Source organism: Saccopteryx leptura, chromosome 3 (assembly GCF_036850995.1).
Source record: "Saccopteryx leptura isolate mSacLep1 chromosome 3, mSacLep1_pri_phased_curated, whole genome shotgun sequence".
NCBI classification, from domain to species: domain Eukaryota; kingdom Metazoa; phylum Chordata; class Mammalia; order Chiroptera; family Emballonuridae; genus Saccopteryx; species Saccopteryx leptura.
In genome coordinates, this window is record NC_089505.1 from 291,478,438 (window position 1) to 291,487,429 (window position 8,992).

The window sequence follows — 8,992 nt, forward strand, 5'->3', positions numbered from 1 at the left end:
TAATTAAAACTCCTTAAGGTCTTTTTTTAATGCTTTCCTGAACTTTTCATTGGTCGGGTTTCACAGGCTAGACCCAGACAGAGTCAGACTTGTTCTTGTGGGCTGATGGTGCTCCCTGTTGAGATAGCTTATTTATAGTGACAGACTTCTTATTTCTGCTGTTGTTAATTCACCTACAAGTATTTATTTACTAAGTGCCTGCTGTGTACAAGGCATTATTTTGGGGTATGGAAGTGAGTAAAATATACAAATATCACCCACCACTCTTGGGGTTCACACTTTAGTGCGAGAAGACAGACAATAAAATGAAGTGAAATAAGTGCTGTGGATAAAAATAATGCAGAGAAGATGGCATGGTGTTGGAGGGTTTGGAGTGACAAACAGGCAGTCTGGGCAGACTGACTGAGAAGGTAACGTTTGCACTAAGATCTGAGAGGGGCTTGTTCAGGTGGAAGGCATGGCAGGAGCAAAGGCCCCGAGAAGGGACTTCACAGGACCTGCGCCAGGTTAGCAGGGAGCCTGGTTTCTGGCCTCAGGGAGTGGGAGGTGACAGAGGGTGAAGACATCAGAGGGTGAGAGTTAAGGCATGGCAGGCCACCTTAACCTGGACTTGGAGCACAATTTGTAGCTAGTGATGGTCCTCACATGTTTTGGAAGGACTGTTGTGAATCCCAAATGCCCCACCCTTCTCACGGACTCTCCTGGGATCATCTCTCAAATAAACTGCAGCCAAGCACTCCGTTCAGTGTCTTATTCCGGAAAATCAAATTCAGGAACTGAGAAGCCAGCATATCAAAGTATTGTTCACGTGGACATTTAAACGACAGTAGTAATGTTGGAGCAAACAGTCTCCAAGGAATTACAGCCTACAAGGACAGGGGGCACCCTTAGCCTGTACCTGACACTGGGTAATGATTTGGAGCATATTTGTGGAACAAATGATACAGACCCCATTGCTGTGAACCTCTGTTTCCTCCCATAGGGACTCCTGGAGGAGGCATTCTGATGCCCACTGTGATAGCCATACCACATAGGCCTGACCAGTTAGAACACTGACACAGATCTGATGATGGTGGGCTGAGGCCAGAAACTGCTGCTAAGTGGGAAAATTGATTCTGCTGCTCTGAGTTTTCTCTGGGAGGAAAGGTCTGGATGTTCACTGGAAAAGATCAAACTGGAACCATTCTGTGTAGCTGAGGGGCTGCAGGAAATAGCCCAAACCCAGGGAAGATGGTCTTCCTACTCTCCTCTTCAGGTGTGCCTGAAAAACCTTTCCACAGGACTCTGTTACAGAGTGCTGGGGTCTTTCCATCACTGCGCTTCTTTTGTGTGGAAGGGCTTTAAATGAACGAAATGTTACTGTAAATTCACTTAGAAATACATTTACGGCTTTAATATTTGTGTTCTTCTGATGCATTCCAAAATTGTTCCCGAAAATGGAAGTGGGTATAGGAGTTGATTAACTTTACACATGATTTCTAAATGAAATGTAGCATATTTATAGGGAAGGAGTTGATTAATGTTGAATGGGAAAACAGGAGGAATTGATGGAAACATTTGCCAGGGAGTTACACCTGAGATGCTGAGCATCTGAACGCAATGGTTTTTCTTATCTTCCTAATGAAAATCATCATTAAGAAGATGACAGAAGTAGGTTGCTACTTCTGGTAATGAAATCAGACTGGAAACACTTGAGAATATATTCATAAAATTGTATTTATTGGTAGAAAAGAAAATGATCTCATTTATGCTTTAGAGAAACTCTAATGTGCATGTTAAAGATGACAGAATCTGCTATATTAGTCTAATACTTTAAAGCATGTACTATTTGTTTTTATTTTATTTATTTATTTAATTAATTAATTTTGCAGGTTAACCAATTTTAATGGAACCAAATGATTATACAGAAATATTTTATATACATTCATTAAAATAAAAAACCTTACAACTTTTCAAGGATTGTAGAAAGCAAGCAGTGGGGAGCATAACCTTGTAAAGACTCCTTGGAGTTGGAAATGGAGATTAGTATTTTGGTCTTTTCACTTCAACCCCATCAGCTTCCATCTTCTTCCTCTTCCTCTTCTCAATGATTGCACTAATCTTTTTCCATTGGCGATCAAGCTCTGCCTTATCGTTGGTTTCCTTGAAGCACCTGGTTTTCCGCCCTTCAGACATTTTGATGCCATACTGGAATGCAGCCTTGAGTAAAGCTTCCTTGTTGTTCATATACACGCTGTATTCTTCCTGGGTATCAAAGTCCCAACGGCCTAAGGGCCCCTTCTTGTTACCCTGGTCCATTTTGCTGCAATCAACCTCCTCGTCACTGTCGACAGCTATGTCATCCATCGTGGCTGGGTAGCACTCAGCATAATTGTTGGAGATGCCAAAGAAATCTCCCAGCTGCTTCTTATCCTCTGGCTTCTTCAGCGATTTGATGCCTTCCCAGCCAGCAGAACCAGCAAACTTTTCATTGATTGATTTGATCAACTCCTTGGCAGACCCAGGTCCTTTGTCAACAACTATGGGCTCATCATCCACTTTTGGCTTCTCAGAGTAGCTGTGCCTCTTCTTCTCTTCCTCTCTCTCTCGGTCCCGCTCTTGATCTCGTTCTCACTGCCGCTCTCTGTCACGTTCTCTCTCTCTCTCTCTCTCTCTCTCTCTCTCAATCTCTCTCTCTCGATCAAGCTCCTGTTCCCGATATCGCTCCCGCTCCTTGTCCTGAGGTCTCTTGGTTGTGGAGGGCACATAATCCCCAATGTCTTCGAATATATTCATGTCAGCCTCGGGGGGTTTCTTCTCTTCCAGCTTCCCTTTATCCTTCTTCTTCAGCTTCTTGTTGCGGGTACCCTGCCTCAGGTAGGAAAGGATCTGGGTGAGCTTGCTGATGACAATGTCATTTGTAGTCAGCGTGGTCTGGGCCTCCATGGTGGGGCAATTAGCTTGGCTGCAGATAAGAGTGGTGGGAATGTCTGTGTCAGCATACTCATCATCCAGGTCTACCACATAGGCCATGTGGCCCGGCAGGAACAGCTCATTCCACTCGTATGCCTTGCTTTTGAAGAGCATGCGGTAAATGTTGCGGCCCAAACGTGTCTTAAATTCAATTTTATTTTCAGGATCCTCATCTTTCTTGGTTTCCTTTTGGGGCTTTTCCATGAGTTCTTCCTCCTCCTTCTCTTCGCTGGCAATCTCAGTTGGTACCTTCTGAAGCAGAGCAAAATCCAAGCCTTTCACCAAATGGGTGTGTTCCATGTCACCACCCAAGAACTTGGACTCTTGGATCAACTGTCTTCTCTTCTCTGCAGCTGACTTGTCCACCTCAGCAGTTGGACCCACAGCCCTGTAGTTAGCTGTAGTGCTGATCAGCTCCGTTTCCTCATAATCTTTATTCACACCATCTCGCCGTTCCTTGGCTTGGCCCCAGTACTTCTCTGCTAGTTCTCTCTCCTTCTCAATTTCTTGTTGGCGAAGCTTGGCATAATAACTTTTCTTTTTTCTCCTTCGTGCAGCTAGGTCTTCATCCTCATTGTACTCCCTTGGCATCTCATGGTGACGTGATGTGGAGGGCGGTGCAGAGGTAGGTGCAGCCCTTGGGGTCATGAGAAGCCTCCTAAAGTCTTCATTGGTGAGTTTTGATTGGTGGAAGGAGTGAGAATCATCCACATCGTGGCCATCTGGGGCCAAAGGGTTGGAGAACGGCTCGCTATCATGCTCCGGCATTTTGTCCGCAGTGTTTTAACGTCAGCAAGAACTGAGCTCCAACAACAACAAAGCAGCGACAGCCTTTTCCCCACAATGCACCTCGGAACCCTACCATTTGTTTTTAAATGGATGGTACCATGAAGAAGAAAACTTCACAGTTAAAGTTTGGTTTTATAACTAAAAGAATGGTGTAGACTCCAAAATACATAATTTGGTATACCTTTTTGTTTTAGTAGAAGAGTTGCTAATATTGACCAATGGCTTAAGTTTTATCATTCATCCCTATTGTTTCATTTTGGTCTTACTCATTAATAGGAATGAGAAGGTTAACCAGCATTCATATCCAAATTCAGAGAGTAGGTTGTTACAGCACACCACTGTGCCCCACCCCCCACACTGGAAGCTCCCCAGCTTTCACGCCATCCACCCTGACCCGTGTTAAGTTCTCTGATTACTGTGCAGAGATGCAAGGCCTGTTTTCCAAAGTGGGTGTTCACACCTGCTTCAGTGACTTCCTTTTTCTCACTCGGTAGAGCATGTTTCACTTTCTTCTGTGGAAGAGGTAAAACATCACTTCTGGTAGATAGCCCACTGTGTCTAGGTGTGTTTCAATGCACCATATGCAAGTTGTGGGGAAAACCTTCTGGTGCCTTAATTACTCATAGGAAGAGTCATCTCCTGTTTCTATAAATCACAAGCCACTTGTTTGTGAACAGATGGAGCTCTGGGCGTGGGTTGGGCAGCAGGGGATGGATGAGAGCAGGGCTGAGCTGCTCTAATGAGAAATGTCATAGACACAGGGTGGGGGTGGGGTGGGGTCAGAGCGGGAGCAGGACTCCTGGATGGGGCTCCTGCTTCTTAGTTTATTTTAGCTGGAGTGAAAATGAGGAAGCATCATTTGGAAACATGGTGGGAGGAAGGGATGGAGGGATAAAGTGTTTCTTCACAATATGGCGTGGGGGCTTGGGACAGCTTTTCAATAAAACAGGGTGATCTCAGAAGGCTGGAGAATAATGGAGACAGATGATGCAGGTTAAGTACATCAGTCCACGACAGACATTCTTTTTTGGTCTGTCCCTTTATTAGTCCTGCCCGCCACCAGAAGGCACAGCCTCAGTAAAATCTTGATTTAATTGAATTAGAAAGATGCCATTAGTGAGGATCATGTTACCTGTGCCTGTGGCAGAGATGACTCTCTCTTGGGCCACACTCATCTCATTTAGTGTCACTTCTCTGCTGTTGCTGCAGGAAGGGGTGCGGCCAGTGGCACATCTTCTAACATGGCACTCTCACCCACATTTTCAGCTGGGCCAACGCATATGCTTGATTCTCGCAGGCCTGAATTTTAGCTGTTTGCACTGAACTAAAACAGTGTGTGAAGCTTCCTCCTGAGGTGACTGTGCAAGTGCATCAGTGGGGTAGTCTCTTCCAGAGCGCCTGCATGTTTTGGACTATACAGTCATCCCCCTGCAACCGGCAACAATTCCTCCTAAGGCACCGCACTCCATGTTTGTTTCTTCATCTGGGGGACAAGTGTCATGCTGCTGTGCAGAAGCACTTGCCTATGCTTCAGCAGACAAGCTTAAACAGTGGCATAAGGTGAGTTACTGGGAAGCCTAAGGTTTCAACTCATGACACAGCAAGTGACTACCCCATCTGGCTTTATTTTCTGCTATTGTTCTGCAAGCACTCACTGTAACAATAGAATGCAACTGGTACTATTCACAGACCAGTTTTCTTCTTTACCCTCTCAGACTCTTATGGCCGTGAGTACTAGTGATGGCTTTTGAAATGATGGGTGTACAAATCTTCTGTGAAGGTTGTCACACTGTCTTTTTTCTCTGAAAATGCACATCAGAAAACTTGCCACTGGGTGTCACTGTTGCAACACGAATGGGAGTATGTACCTAGGTTTGATTCTTAGGAGATCAAGTGTATCAGGAGTAATTTTTGTCCAGATGCTTGATTTTTACATCTGTGTGAGATTTGATATTCAAAGGATAAACATATGCAATTCATGACTTGTGAGTCTTTATGGTGTACTGTGGATAAAGCATTTTGACAATATAAAGGAAATGTTTCGTTGAGACTTCTAGAAGCATATTTATATCAGGCATCATGTCACCTCCAGTACCTGGATTATGATGGGCACTAGGTAACTAGGAGATGCAATGACAGGTAGTCCTCACTTCATGGGCTACACAGGTGTTGGTTTGTCACAGTCTGGACGCACGACCCCTACAGGCTGCCGGAGGGGACTTTAAGACCCTAAAAGAGATGATACTCTCCCTGCCTCCTCTCCTTCTGATTCCTCCTCCCTGTCCTGCTTCCCCTCCATCTGTGACTTCCCAGACTCCTAACTCCTTCCCAGGTCCCAAGGGTCTCGAGTGCTCTGTCCCTGCCTGTGTCTCCCTGCATAGGAAGTCAGCCTGTCACTGGGGGTGGCCTCCGTCACCAGCTTCTCCGCCCAGGCCTCCCAAGCTGACCCTCCCCGAGCTGCTCTCCCCCAGTCTCCGATCTACAGGCTCATGCTCTCCCTTTCATGGGAACCTGTCTCAGCTCTGCTGCTTCTCTTTTTACCCTTTCTTGGCTGTCTGTTGTTGCCCTTTCTGGGGATTTTGCAATTTCTAACTCTATATTGTGTTTATTTGTTTATTGTCTGTTTTTTCTCCAGCTTGTTACTACCTTTGAACAGAAGCCCTGCCAGCACTGCATGCTCAGGGTCCCAGGACAGTGATTTCCACATGGTAGGTGCTCAGTCAATTCTGACTGAGTGAAGGGAGGGTTCCCTGGATTGGTCTTCTTGAAGTACCAGGCATATCTTGAGCCTCAGTTTTGTAATTTTTAAAATGAAGAGTGTAATGTAATAGTTCCTACCCACTCAAATTATGGTGAGGATTCAATGAAGGAGTTCATGGGGACTGTGTGACATAGAACCTGCCACAGAGCAAGCACACAGACTACAGCCCTCGTCATCACTAAGTGGACCTTCTTGGACCTGATCAAACCCTTTGTGGTTTTATGATAAAGAGTGAATTTCCTTGAGGAATTATTTTTTAAGTCTACAGAGATCATCAAACTGCTTCAAATAGGAGTGACCAGTTGAGCTCCTAGTGTGTAAATAATTTGTTGTTTTGTAGCATGGGATGATGATACTAGAGCTTTCTCTGGGAGGATGGGTGCTGAACCAAAGAGAAAAGCCTAGTTGGAGAGTAAGATGGGGCTATGTCAGCCCTGGATTGGGGACAATGAGTAATAGAATAAGGTGTTAGGGGGTGACTGGAGTGTCAGACTCATGGTTTGGGCAGGGCTCACCCAGTATTACTTGTTAAAGAAAAAAGTTATTTAATATTTGTATTGAGTATCTATAATAGGCCCTGTGCTAGATGACAGGGGTACTATAGAAACCTGAGACAGGCATAATCCTTACATTTGCACAGTGTATGGTCTACTGAGGAGATGGACAGAGGCACAGATAAACCAAATAATTGTGAGTTGTGATGGAGTGCTTCAGGGTATCAGATAAGGAATTGGGAACTCAGAGGGGCCCTGCAATGGTAAATAGAAGAACCAGGTGCTGAGATGATTTGTTTTGACACTTTTATTTCACAAGCTTAGGTTGTTGTTGCATATATAAGGTATACCAAGCAGTTATTTTTTTATACCTAAGTTGTCCTAAGACACAGTGGAGTCTGTTCAGTGAGACCCATTGTTCTCACAGCTCATGATTCAGATGGTTTGTGTTAGCAGTATTGTTGCAGTGGTTCCTCATGGTAATGGGCTGCTGGTGCACTTTGCTGGTGTTAAGCCTGGGCAGATGTGCTTAGTATCAGAGTAAGTTTGTATTTTTCTCCTTGGAATCATGCACTCAATAGCACCTGCCCGTGAAGAAGATCCACAGCTGAATCCTGCATGATGCTCAGAGCAGATGTCTATGCATTGTGCTTTCCCAGTGACATGTAACAGCCTTACAGCTTTTGTCATGATGTTTTATTCCCATTTAAAATTCTGTTTAAAATAATGACATGCTATGTCACAGCCCCAGGTAGGAGCTGATCTTATGGCTGAGAGGTCAGTGTTTGGTGAGCTGTCCAGGACGTGCTCTCATGTTGTGAACAGTCCTCAGGTGAGTACCAGGTGAGGTCAGTGTGCTTGGGAGAAGCACTGTTGGTCAGATTGTCTGCATCTGTCTGGAGGAGGCTGAGGGGTGTAAATGCTACTGATGGATTTCCCCTCACCTGCACATGGCTTGAATCTTGCACATGTGTTCAGGACACACTGTTTGCACAACCTGCTGTGCTTATTACTTCATCTTTTTCACACTTCTGTTTGCAAAAAGTGAACACTTTACTGAGGGTTCCTCCTTGTGCACAGGGTCCCTAACAGGCATAGGAAGGTTCCTTAGAGGGAAAATGACCTTGGAGGGGATCATACAGACACCCACTTATGTGCTATGACATCAGGCCCAGGGAGAGTCCCAGACCCACAAATGCTCTTCCTCACGGTCACTGAAACCTGAGGTCGTTTAACAAGCCATGAGATTATTTCATGTGGAGAAGAGCACAGTCAGCAGAAGTAAATACCTCAGGCTTTAAGGAACATGTTGGCTAATCATGTCAAGAAACAGGACTGGGAGACCTGAAGATGGCAGCAGAGTAGGCAGATGCACAGACTCCCAGCTATCACCACTGAACTGGATTATAAACTAATTTATGAACAATCAGTGTTTAAAACCAAATCTGGACTACAAGAACTGCTTTCTTTCAGAAACCAAGGAGCAAAGAAGAAGCCACAACAAACCTGGTAGGGAGCGCCTGAATCTCCCCTGCTTACAGGAACGGGGGCGGGGGGAATGAGGCTGGGCTCTCACTCCAAAGAAAAGAGCAGTAAATACTGCTCACAGCCACTTGCCTGGCAACCAGGGAACAAAGTGTGTTGAAAGGGCCCGCTTGTCTTTCAAAAAGAAAGGAGAGAGAGAGAGAGAGATGGATGGTGAGGGGGAGAGGAATATAGGTGATGACATGAAAAGCTGACTCATTCAGTGCTGGAGGCAGCCATAACCGGGGGAGGGGCTGATCCTTCCACAAAGCAAAATACAAAAGTACTTCCAGGTCACAGAGATACAGACATCTCTCCAGCTCCAATCAGCACAACAAGACACAGCTGAAAACAAGAAAGTGGGGAAGAGGGGCAGTAACTCAGGTCTCCATAGAGATCTGAGATACACCTCCCTGTTCTGAAGCTGAGAAAGCAACCTGCCCCCAGAGTGATTAACTGGCAGAAGAGGACT

The 8,992-nt window shown here is 45.3% G+C and overlaps 1 pseudogene; it reads right to left on the minus strand.

Annotated features, from left to right (window-relative positions):
- Positions 1-1,863: 1,863 nt before the first annotated feature.
- LOC136397974 (protein Red pseudogene) lies at positions 1,864-3,800 on the minus strand (annotated as a pseudogene).
- Between the last annotated feature and the right edge of the window lie 5,192 nt (positions 3,801-8,992).